At 44.6% G+C, this 11,885-nt stretch overlaps 1 protein-coding gene across 2 annotated transcripts in view; it reads left to right on the top strand.

Annotated features, from left to right (window-relative positions):
- Positions 1–1,634: 1,634 nt before the first annotated feature.
- Positions 1,635–11,885, top strand: part of LOC126412623 (torso-like protein) — a 518,977-nt gene continuing 508,726 nt past the window's right edge. Inside the window, exon 1 of one of the 2 annotated variants that reach the window (XM_050082296.1) lies at positions 1,635–1,883. The gene's annotated coding sequence lies outside the window, so the exon portion shown is untranslated. Of the gene's footprint in view, positions 1,939–11,885 lie in introns of both variants that reach the window. The other variant, XM_050082297.1, reaches the window with a different exon arrangement.

Below are 11,885 nucleotides of genomic sequence, written 5' to 3'. Positions count from 1 at the left end.
GCTGCGTACGTCATCAGGGGTCGAATGAGGGTCATGTACATGGACTTCGACACCCTTCTGTTCAGTGTGCTACGCCTGTTCAGCATAGGGTAGAGCTGTTTGAGCCTCGCGCTTGCTCGGTTGCTCATGTGTTGTATGCGGTCCGTCCAGAGTAATTTCCACTCCAGCCAGACACCGAGGTATTTGACTTTCCCACGGAAACGTATTGGGCGTGCATGTAGTTACTGGTCTGCAGTATCGGTGTTTGCGCAGTTGCTTCGGTCTTCTAGTGAACAGAACGGCTTCGCACTTGTCGACGTTTACTCTAACAATCCCATTCTCCAACCAAGGCTCAGCCACTCCGAGTGCAGTCTGTAAGCGTGACGTAATGTTTGATGGTTTCCAATCTTGCGCGAGGATGGCTGTGTCATCCGCGTAGATTGCCATCGTCGTGTTGTGTGTGGTTGGGAGATCGTTTGTGTAGAGGTTAAACAGTAGGGGCCCTAGGATGCTTCCCTGGGGTACTCCAGCGTGTATACTGTTTTCCCTGTACGTCAGTGTTGAAACTCCTGTCTGTGAGGTATGAGTGTATTAGACGCACCAGGCCGTCGGGGAATCCCGCGTCGCTGAGTTTGCGAATGAGGCCGTTGTGCCATAGACGGTCGAAAGCCTTTTCGATGTCCAGGAAAACCGCCCCTGTTGCTTTGTTTGTGTTGAAGCCATGTGTTACATGTTCAACGACCCGTAAGAGTTGTGTTGTGGAGTGGTGATTCCTGAAGTCGAATTGCTCCGGTGTCAGGATGTCATTTGTTACGCAGTGCGAAGTGATGCGTTTGAGAATCAGCTTCTCAACAATCTTGCTGAGCGAACTCAGAAAGCTGAGGCTGTGGTCTGGTGTAGAAGGCTGCCCAGGGTAGAGTAGCATGGAGAGCTGCATCAAACCAGTCTCAGGACTGAAGACCACAACAACAACAACGGTTCATTTAAGTAACATTTTTCAGTAATGCTTTGTTTTTATGAAGTCTACTTTCAAAATTACTGTATCTCCGTTAAACAGTTGCAGGAAGATTACGGGGTGGCGTGTGCCTTGTACAAAAGTGAAACGTGGGCAATAAAAAGTTCAGACAAGAAGAGAATAGAAGTGTTTGTCATATAGAATAATGCTGAAGATTAGATGGACTGATCAAGTAATTAATGAGTAGCTGCTGAATCTAATTGGGGAAAACAGAAATTTATGATACTGCTTGGGTGAAAGATGTGATCTTTCGACAGAAGACATTCTGGGGCACAAAGGACTCGTCAATTAGGTAATGGTGGAAAGTGGTGGGGGTAAAAATTGTAGAGGGGGCCAAGACTAGGTTCAAATGAATGTAAATAGCAGAAGTTATGCATAGGTGAAGAGACTTGCACAGGGTAGGACAGTGCGGAAAGCGGCAACAAATGTCTTCGGACTGACAAGGACAAACAACTGTGGTCCAATCCCAGTTTGAGGAGCTGATGGAATTGAGTGGTGGTGGGTGTTAGGTGAGGCACGTGCGCGCCGGCAGTGGGGAGCCCACCAGCACCGGCAGTGGGTGTTGACCCGGGTGGTGGGTGCCGTGCCCCCTCCCAGCTGGCAGCGGCTGGTGGGAGAGAGCCTTCAGCGTTCAGCCTGGGCCGGCAGTCGTCTGCGCGCGGTCGCTGGCGGCGCACACACGTCGGCAGTCGGAGACCGCCCGCCTAGCAGTGTGCGTGCGGTGTGCGTGTGTAAACACTCCGCCCGGCCGGTGCGTGCTCTCGCCCAGCTACCTACCTGAGCGCCCCAGCCTCATCTCGCCAAACAAACGCCGCCGACGGCTGCGCTCACGTGGCATTCCACTTCGCTCCTGCTTCACCGCGCACCTCTGCTCGACGAAGCGTCGCAAGTGAGTACGGGGGAACGCGTCGGATTAAGTTGTAACAGCGTTCCACGGCTAACAGGTATTTTAGCCGTCGTGCCCGTCCCTGATACTATTTAGACTAAGCAGGTGGTGACAACAACCTGTCTCTAACCTACTAGATGTTTATTGCCTCTACAAGCTATAACTTCATTTTACAACTAAATCTCTGGTCTGCAAAGCACGGTGCTTTGCATGACAGAGCTAACTTCCCACTGTAACACTTATTAGTCTTTTGTTTTCTCGTTTCACTTCGCATGTGTAACTCTGGACGAAGAATATCCGTGTTAGTCGGATGTGGTTCTCACACACTTTGACAAAATTATAGGATGAGTCGCACGAGCGTTTTGTAGGCAATCATCGTTGACTAATTGCATTTTTCCTATACGCTACCGGGGAACCCATTCCTAAACCTATGACTCAGCAGACGTGATCATTCCTTTTGACATTCCTATAACTTGATGGTTTTTTGACTATCTGCCTGCTTCAGAATCAATGTGACAGCTGCTGAAGCAACACAGTCATTTTTAGTTCTGTATGGTTCTGAATAACACTGGAAAGAAGTACAGAAGTCTATCTCTAATAATGGACCGCAACAATGAGGAAGGAGCGATTGTTAGGGTTTAACGTGACACCGTTGTCGAAGCTCAGAATATTTGCCGAACTGGGCAAGCATAAGGAAGGGAACGTGCTGAGACCTAGATGAAGCAACTGCATCGGAATCCGCCCAGAATTCTGGACGTAAATCAGACTGGGCGTACGGAAGTGTGAATCGCGCTCCTCCCGAATCTGAATCCCATGTTTCAATTACTGTGCAACGCGCTCGTTGAATTTCACTCATGCGAACACGATTGAACCAGGGGTCCATTAATTACATAACTTCATAACATGGCGGGGGGGGGGGGGGGCTGGTGAAAATCTCACGTCAGCTGTCTAATTCAGAGAATATACATTACTATAATGGATAACACTTCGTTGTATTAAATTAATCCCGAGCACAGAGAGTATGACAGTGCCCACCAATCTAAATTTATGGCCTCTTTGAATGCTCTACACATGTGCATGCCCGGGATTCCCAGATTTGAAACCACTCCCTCACAAGCGTCAGATTTCATCTGGGAGTTCTCTGTCGTGCCGGTCGAAATCACTGCGTGTCCCTGAATCACTCACGGTATTCTGCAACGCATATTAAGCCGATGTTATTGCGTTCAGCATGAATTTGTCCCAAACCTTGTACAACACATGTTTTAAGTGGCATGCCGACAGGCCGAAACACACATGGTAGCAACAAGTTAAACGTTTGTGGAAGGAAACCATCCCGAAGTTCACCGAAGAAAATTTTATTACCAATCATGTTAATCAAGAGGCGGAAAATCTACGTAATCATACGGTTCAAAGGAAGGTACAAGTCATGTCGTCTTGCATATGCAGAGTACTTAAGGGTTTAATGAGATTTAGCGTATATACCAAGAAAAGATCGGTTTTTAGGAATCCGTCAAAACGGTTGATACTATTACTGTGGAGACTTTTTGTCCGTCTGCGGCTTTTCTGTCCCCCCCCCCCCCCCCCCCTCGATTGCTACTCGGGGTTGGCATGTTTAAAATAAAGTATTTTTAATCACATGTTAAGAATATTGTTACATACAATTTGTAAATCAAACATGGTTTTACTGAAATGACTTAATCACTGCTTAATACAATTTTTTTTTAAAATTCGTTTATACGTATTTTTACCCGGATACGAGGTCAAATCACGTGGGGGAGGGGTGTTCGGACCACATCTCATCGAATCTCACCAAACGGATACCGGAGGTCCAAATCAATGGACTTCCCCCAGGTTCCTAACAGCACCGAAAATTCAGCAGCAAAAGAGCTTGTAAATCGTTTGTAGTTTCCATTGATCGTAAATAGTAGTTACGATAGATACTCGACTTCACGATGAACTGAAAGCCGATTTTCCGTAGCAAATTCTCTTATCCTTCAAATTCATGTCGCAGCAAAATGGGTAGGAAAAGTGTGATTCATGAATAGACGGAATGCGTGTCGTTTTAACGAAGCCCATAAGCAGTTGGTAATATTTCTTCGTATTGGTTTCCCATCGCAGGTGAGTTCAGTTGTTGGTGCTTTCAGTAAATGTAGAGCAATAGCAACTGAAATATTTGTAAGAAGCATCGAAATAACACCGCCGATTCCTTTCTCCGTGCGACATTGTACCTTTTTCTTAACGATCTTCTTTTTTGTAACGAGCATCGCGATTAATCGATGCTCATTGCTGTGTTGGAGTAATCAACAGTTGCAGATGTAATTAAATGCCAAGAGACGTACCGATGTGCTGTCAGGTAGAAAAGCACCTTCGTCGCCTTCCACGTGATAATACGAATACAGAATGAAATAGCTAAGATAATGCGGTACAAATTCGCGTGATTACCAGATGGTGTGTTGTGTTAGGCTAGAGCTACTTGCAGAAGGGTAAGAATTGGAAAAAAACAAAATTGGAAATTTGCGATTCACCATGACCCAAGTAGGACGAACGAAGTAAGCAGACAGGTGGAGTTTGAAACATGAAAAATCTCGTAACCTGGTTCATATGTCTGCTGAAGTGCATGGTAAAGCAGCGTTCTTGGCAGGCAGCGGTTGTGGTATTGTGTGTGGTTTGCTCAATTAGTGACCGCTCGAGTCAGCGACCTTCATTCGGACAGTGTACCGCGACCCGCTCTCTCTCCAAGGTCGTCTCCATTCGTGGCTACACTGCTCTGGTGAATACTGAGAACGTTCAGTGACCGTGTTGCCTTTCTTTACACGTAAATGCTGAAGTTTCTAGTTAACTGCCATGTACATATTGCCCTGGGCTTTCTACGAAACTTGTAAAACGAAACAAAAAATTTCACTGCGAACTAAAAGACTCTATATTTGTGCCCTTGAGAACTGTGTCATCTGCTTGTTGCACAACGTTGAAACGATACATGTTGGCAGGTTTGAAGAACACAGTGTTCTACTAGGTGTGGTCCTATTGGAGGTAGTATATGCCGTTGCCTTCCTCCGATCTTAAATCTTAAGACCGACAGGCGAACTTAGGTTCTTTTCATTTGTAGTCTGACACCCCTTTTAGACGGCGAAAAACAATAAGTATTGCATATCTTTCACCAAACCGGCACAGTGCTTTCGGTAGTGGCAAGCAAATAAAAATTGGCAGTACGTGTTTCGTCAGCACACTGAATTCTGCAGGCGTCTGCGTAGAGGCCCCCGTAGACTAGTTACTCCCAACGTTTCTGAGACCAGTAGCCGGGAGCTGTCAGATATTACCTAGTAATCCCCCACCCAGTCCTCCCACCAACGTCACCAGCATTAGCACATGAATAAACTTTAGAAAGAAAAAATATTTTTGAACATTTTTACTTTTAAATGAGAAAGAAGAATGCTATTCAGTTTCTGTATGAGTCAATGACACTTATTATTTCTAACATACTTTTTTTATATTTTTTTCTCAATTAGTGTACGTTATACATTATGATCCAAGTGCGTTCGGCACTTTGCCTTTATTTTCTTTGCTATCATGGTACAAAATCTACATTCCCACCTACAAATCTTGAATGCCACATTTCTTTTCCGTGTGCTTGTTAGAGTTTTGTGTGTGTGTGTGTGTGTGTGTGTGTGTGTGTGTGTGTGTGTGTGTTAGAATGAATGATGTAGAAAAGAAGTCTGTCTATCTACATTGATGGCAGATAGTTGTTACAAAAGACCTTTCCCTTGCCCAATTCCTCTCCCTTGCGACACTTTATTAACCTGTACCCTGCATCCCATTTAGAAATCAACCAAGTTGAAATGTGTGCACTGTACTTACTGTTTAGAAATCACTTCAGAACTGGCAGAAATTGGTGGACTTCAGGCTGCCAGTGATTTGTGTCTGACCACTGCCACTAATAATAATAATAATAATAATAATAATAGTAATAATAATAATGTGTCAACTACTATAGTACCCTTGTGTAGTTACTGTCGTGTCATGCTGTAGGTGATTTACCTGTTTCGAAGTGAGTAATGAATAAATCTGTCGTCCGTTGAAGGAATTATTTCCAACTTCGAGAAGATATTGTCATGCTATATTTAGCATATGTTACGTATATGTGTCATTTTTACTGTCACACATGCATGGTGCAAAATACATTTATGAAGTATGCGTGGAGTGGATGGACAGTGTGAGGAAGATGTTGCTCATACATTTGTTTCATAACCTGTAACCTCGACCGCGGGCATTGTTTCATGGATTAATTCTAGTAATTGAGAAAAAGTTATTATTTATAGCTTTGATAAACAGTACTATATTCTTACAAACTTGTAATAATAGTAATGATACTTTTAGAAAATAGATTCATGACTGAAACAGGAACGCTTTTGGTTTCAATCACTCAGAAATTATCATTTTAGCCCTCAGGGTGGTAATTACCCCCGGGTTGGGAGGTACACAACTAAACAATATTTTTAAAACTTCACTAATGTGTCAGATTATTTGACAGTATGCGGCCCTGTTTGACATGCTTTCAAACCGACCGTGTTCGAAGTGTATGAGATAAAATTTGATTCACGGAAGATTTGGCAAGATGACAGACGTTGTTCGTGTCGATGTTTCGCCGCACCTGTTCAGCTAGAAAGAGTTTGTGTTACAGAGTATCTCACTGTATCGTGACTTGACACAACTGCGAAAACTGTGATTATAGATGAAAAAATATCGAAGCACTGTGGTTCTTCTACGGTCGGGTTCCACCGCGATTCGAGATCCACTTTAAACTGTAGGACTCCTAGTAACTGAATGGGTTAAGTTAGTTCAAAGCTCGGAGGAAGGCAACGGCGAACCCCAATCAACAGGACTATGCAATTTAATGTTCAAGACAGTCTTCGGATTGATTTACATTTGTAACGAACTTTCATTAGAGGACCAAGTAGTAGGGAACTCATATTCTTATAACTTTGCCTTCTTTCCTCGATGTAGTGCGAAGTTATTCCAACAGGTTATTAAAAGTTTGGCTGCCCATTTATAGAAAATTGATAGAATCGTCAGTTTCTTAGTGAAATATTGGCTTTAGCGGATTTTCACGGATACATTTATCTGTGAATTTTAGCCAACCCTGAACCAGCGTTCTTGTATACATACAGAGCTTAAGTCTAGGGCGTCCATATCCGGGGGGAAATACGGAAGGAGGGGGGGGGGGTGGCTGGTCCACGTCCGGCCACTTAGATGAGCGCTCAACGCGTCTGATTGCCAAGCAATGGGCCCGGTTCGATTTCCCGCTGAGTCGGAAATTGTCACCTCTCGTAGACTGGGTGTTATGTTGTTGTCCTCATCTCATTCCATCACCATCGACACGCAAGTCGCCAAGTGTGGCGTCGATTGAGAAGACTTGCAACTCAGCTGCCGAATTTACCCAGGTGGGGACGCCAGGCCATCAATACGATCATTTCAGGTGGGGCTGCGCTCCCACCCTAGCTCTCAGGGAAAGGAAAAAACGTAGTGCAGTCAGGTGGTTTGCTTTCAAGAAAATAATTTTTAAGTCGGTATTACGAAGCTTCTTTATGGCTACGTAAAAGTCACCATTCGTCTTCCAAAATACTAAAAATAGACCCTACCTCTCTCTCCCCCCCCCCTTACAAACTGTCCTAAAACGCAAGAAATGTTTTGTCTGGATCACTAGTTCTTCCCACTAGTGTCAAAATCCTTCGCGAAACGGTGACTGCGTCTTCAAAAATGATGTAAAGTCTGACAAGCTTCGTTGTATACTCTCAGGAAACGGTGAATTTGAGAAAAAAGTTTTATCGTTACCATGGCTCTTAAGAATTTCACAGTGTGCTGTACACGGCAGAAAATATATTCTTTTCCTAATTGAGATATTTTTGCTTGTGTGTTTACCTTAATGTGATACATCACATCAAGCATTGACTGGGCGTATTAATTTAAATACAATGTTATTTAGGAGACATATACATTTGCAAAATACTAACGTGAATTCTATACAGACGAATGGAAAGAAGTCGACCTCGGGGAAGATCAGTTTGGATTCCGAAGAAATATTGGAGCGCGTGAGGCAATACTGACCCTACGACTTATCGTAGAAGCTAGAGTAGCATTTGCATTTGTAGACTTACAGAAAGCTTTTGACAATGTTGACTGGAATACTCTCTTTCAAATTCTGAAGGTGGCAGGGGTAAAATACAGGGAGCGGAAAGCTATTTACAATTAGTACAGAAACCAGATGGCAGTTATAAGAGTCGAGGGGAATGAAAGGGAAGCAGTGATTGGGAAGGGAATGAGACAGGATTGTAGCCTCTCCCCGATGTTATTCAATCTGTATATTGAGCAAGCAGTAAAGGAAACAAAAGAAAAGTTCGGAGTAGGTATTAAAATCCATGGAGAAGAAATAAAACTCTGAGGTTCGCCGATGACATTGTAATTCTGTGAGAGACAGCAAAGGACTTGGAAGAGCAGTTGAACGGAATGGACAGTGTCTTGAAAGGAGGATATAAGATAAACATCAACAAATCAACAAAAGCAAAACGAGGAGAATGGAATCTAGTCGAATTAAGTCGGGTGATGCTGAGGGAATTAGATTAGGAAATGAGACACTTAAAGTAGTAAAGGAGTTTTGCTATTTAGGGAGCAAAATAACTGACGATGGTCGAAGTAGAGAGGATATAAAATGTAGACTGGCAATGGCAAGGAAAGCGTTTCTGAAGAGAAATTTGTTAACATCGAGTATAGATTTGTCAAGAAGTCGTTTCTGAAAGTATTTGTATGGAGTGTAGCCATGTATGGAAGTGAAACATGGGCGATAACTAGTTTGGACAAGAAGAGAATAGAGGCTTTCGAAATGTGGTGCTACAGAAGAATGCTGAAGATTAGATGGGTAGATCACATAACTAATGAGGAGGTATTGAACAGTATTGGAGAGAAGAGGAGTTTGTGGCACAACTTGACTAGAAGAAGGGATCGGTTGGTAGGACATGTTCAGAGGCATCGAGGGATCACCAATTTAGTATTGGAAGGAAGCGTGGAGGGTAAAAATCATAGAGGAAGACCAAGAGATGAATACACTACACAGATTCAGAAGGATGTAGGCCACAGTAGGTACTGGGAGACGAAGCAGCTTGCACAGGATAGAGTAGCATGGAGAGCTGCATGAAACCAGTCTCAGGACTGAAGACCACAACAACAACAACAACAACAACAACATCGTGACGTAATTTAAAGGGCGCACGCGGGAAAAACCAGTAAGATGATCTGTTCCAGTTCCGTGTACACTACATACGTTGACAATCAAAAAATGGCATCGTCCTGACAAACGTGTCGTGCCAGCGTTATTCGTTAATGAAAATGCCAGGTGTAGAAAACGTCGCAACAGGTCAGATTCGTAAGGACGAAGTTAAAATATGGCCCATTAAATGCAGGCGCCGTTTTCGTGCCCCATAAATCAGGTACAAGGTTAACAGCAGCCAGTCACCTTTGAGACAGCTTTACGGCCGCGAGTGGCCTTGTTATGGGACAGGGCGCTTTCGTTCGCTCGGTGGCGGAAAGCCGCGCCTCTGTGGAGGACGTCTGGAGCACGGCGGGTGTACCTGTGTATGACGCGTCGTCTGCTGGCGCGGCCCGGCCTCCCCGTGTTGTGTCGGCCCTGGAGGCTCCGCTGCGACTCCAGCGCACGCCGCGTCCGCTCGCAGAGCGCTTTCCACATTGAGCAAGCCGCGGGCGCGGACACACCGGCCTGCGGTCTCAGACGCAACGAGTGCAGACGCCCGTTTCTCAAAACGCGGCAACCACAGCAAGGGAAAAAGCAAAGGCGGTCTCGGAACAATAGCTCAGGCGGCTCCGCGTGATGGAGCTCACGTACGAAGCCGCACGTGCAGTTTTCTGCACCTGTCCTACGCAAGCTACTTCGCGGTGTGCGGGAGAGGCTACTTCTTATAGCAGGGGTCTCCAAACTTTTTAGTCCGCGGACCACATTGACTCCTCCACGAAGTCATAAGGGCCAAGATCTACCTAGTGGGATTAAAGCACCCTAGCACTCCACGATCACCGTAATGTAAGGCTAAAGGAAAGATGAAATCGCAAAAATCTAAGGTTGTGGGAATAGCTAGCACTGAAACGAACTACGATTTTTATTTAATTACATAATTTTGATTGATGGACGTACCTGACCGAAATTCTGGCGTATTTTACTCCGGCGAATTTCACCGACAGAAAAGTATATCACTGCACATTCTTCACGAAAGCGTCCTGCAAAGTTAACGAAATCTCAAAATCATTGTTAGCAACACTATTACTGCAAGACGTAACAGAGGTAGAGTATGTCAACGCATTGTTATTTCAAGCGGCGCAACAATAAGTTTAGTTACGTAGTCTTGTAACGAGTAGTAGTCGCGGCGTACTGGTCGCGATAGGCCTCGAAACTCGTTTGTTGGCAGCATAGGCACCACCTCAAATATTTGGCGGGCCGGATACCGGGGATGTCCGGCCAGCTAACGCGGGCCCATTTGCCGGCTCTCGCGGGCCGCGGACCGTAGTTTTGGGGACCCCTGTCTTATACCATCATCTTTTCCCCTGTTTCCTGTCGTACTCACGAATAACGCACGGGACAAACAATTGTCGGTAAAGCTCCGTGTGACATCTAATTTTTCTAATACTCTCGTGTTTATTTCGAGTGTCTTTCATGTGAGGAGATAATTTGTTGCCACACTTTCCTTGAAACGCACACTCTTGGTATTGCAACAGGAAATCTCTTCGTAATGCTCTGGGTGGTTATAATGAAAGTGCAGCTACTTACAGAGATCCTGTGCGGGCTGCAACTATTGTACTGCAGCGAAACTTGGCAGATATTCCAACGCATTAATGCTGATGCTGGAAAAGAAGATAGTTCCAGTTTCGGCTACCAGGTGCAAATCTGGCGTTGTGAATGCAAGAAAGACTTTCGGAAATGTTTCTATATGTAATGTATTAGGAGTTGGGTGCGAGCGGAAAAAGTCAAACAGATGAGAAAGGGGTAATGTTGATTTCATTATTAACTGTCGGTTGCACAGTTTTTACAATACGAGCAATGGAGACATGGGCGAGACGCTGTACAGCGCCACATTTGCACCTGGCGGCAAAAATGTATTAATTTTTGCAGCGTAAATGGGCTCTCTTTTAACGCATTATCGTAATTACCAAGTTTCGCTGTATGCGATAATTATAGCCCACTTGACTTTCGTGAGTAGGTAATTATAACCACCTGGTACAACATCGCTCTTGAAACGACCACCAGTGGAGTTTGATTGATCATCCACGCAAAGATCTTCTTTGGATTTTCTGTGCCTCTTCTACTAACCCAATTTGGTAAGGGTTTCACACTAACAACCAGCACCCAGCAACCAGTCGAGCGAGTGTTCAAATGTTTAAATGTGTCTGAAAACTTATGGGACTTAACTGCCAAGGTCATCAGTCCCTAAGCTTACACACTACTTAACCTAAATTATCCCAAGGACAAACACACACACACCCATGCCCGATGGAGGACTCGAACCTGCGCCGGGACCAGCCGCACAGTCCATGACTGCAGCGCCTTAGACCGCTCGGCTAATCCCTCGTGGCGAGCGAGTGTTTTGTAAGACACTTCTTCCGTGAATGACTTCGATTTTCTTAAGATTCTTCTAGTGAATCTGCATTTCGTACTGGTTTTGTGTGGTCATTTCACTTCCGGTCGCTCCAGATGTATATTTCTATGTTTTTCACAGTTGTAACTGCTTCCAGTCATATATCGCCAATAACGGCATCAATCAACAATGGATCTCCTTCCTTGCCATGCGCAATACGCTGCATTTATATACGTTCAGGGTCAACTTTCACATCTTGCATCAATGGTTGAGTCTCTCAGGGTTTTACTATAGCAGTAGTTCGCAACATGGGGGTAAAATGAAATTTTCCGAGAACTAAAAACAAAAGGGTCATGTATTTTGCTCACGAATCTTA

Source organism: Schistocerca serialis, chromosome 7 (genome assembly GCF_023864345.2).
Source record: "Schistocerca serialis cubense isolate TAMUIC-IGC-003099 chromosome 7, iqSchSeri2.2, whole genome shotgun sequence".
Classification (NCBI taxonomy): domain Eukaryota; kingdom Metazoa; phylum Arthropoda; class Insecta; order Orthoptera; family Acrididae; genus Schistocerca; species Schistocerca serialis.
This window is presented reverse-complemented; position numbering and strand designations above follow the sequence as displayed.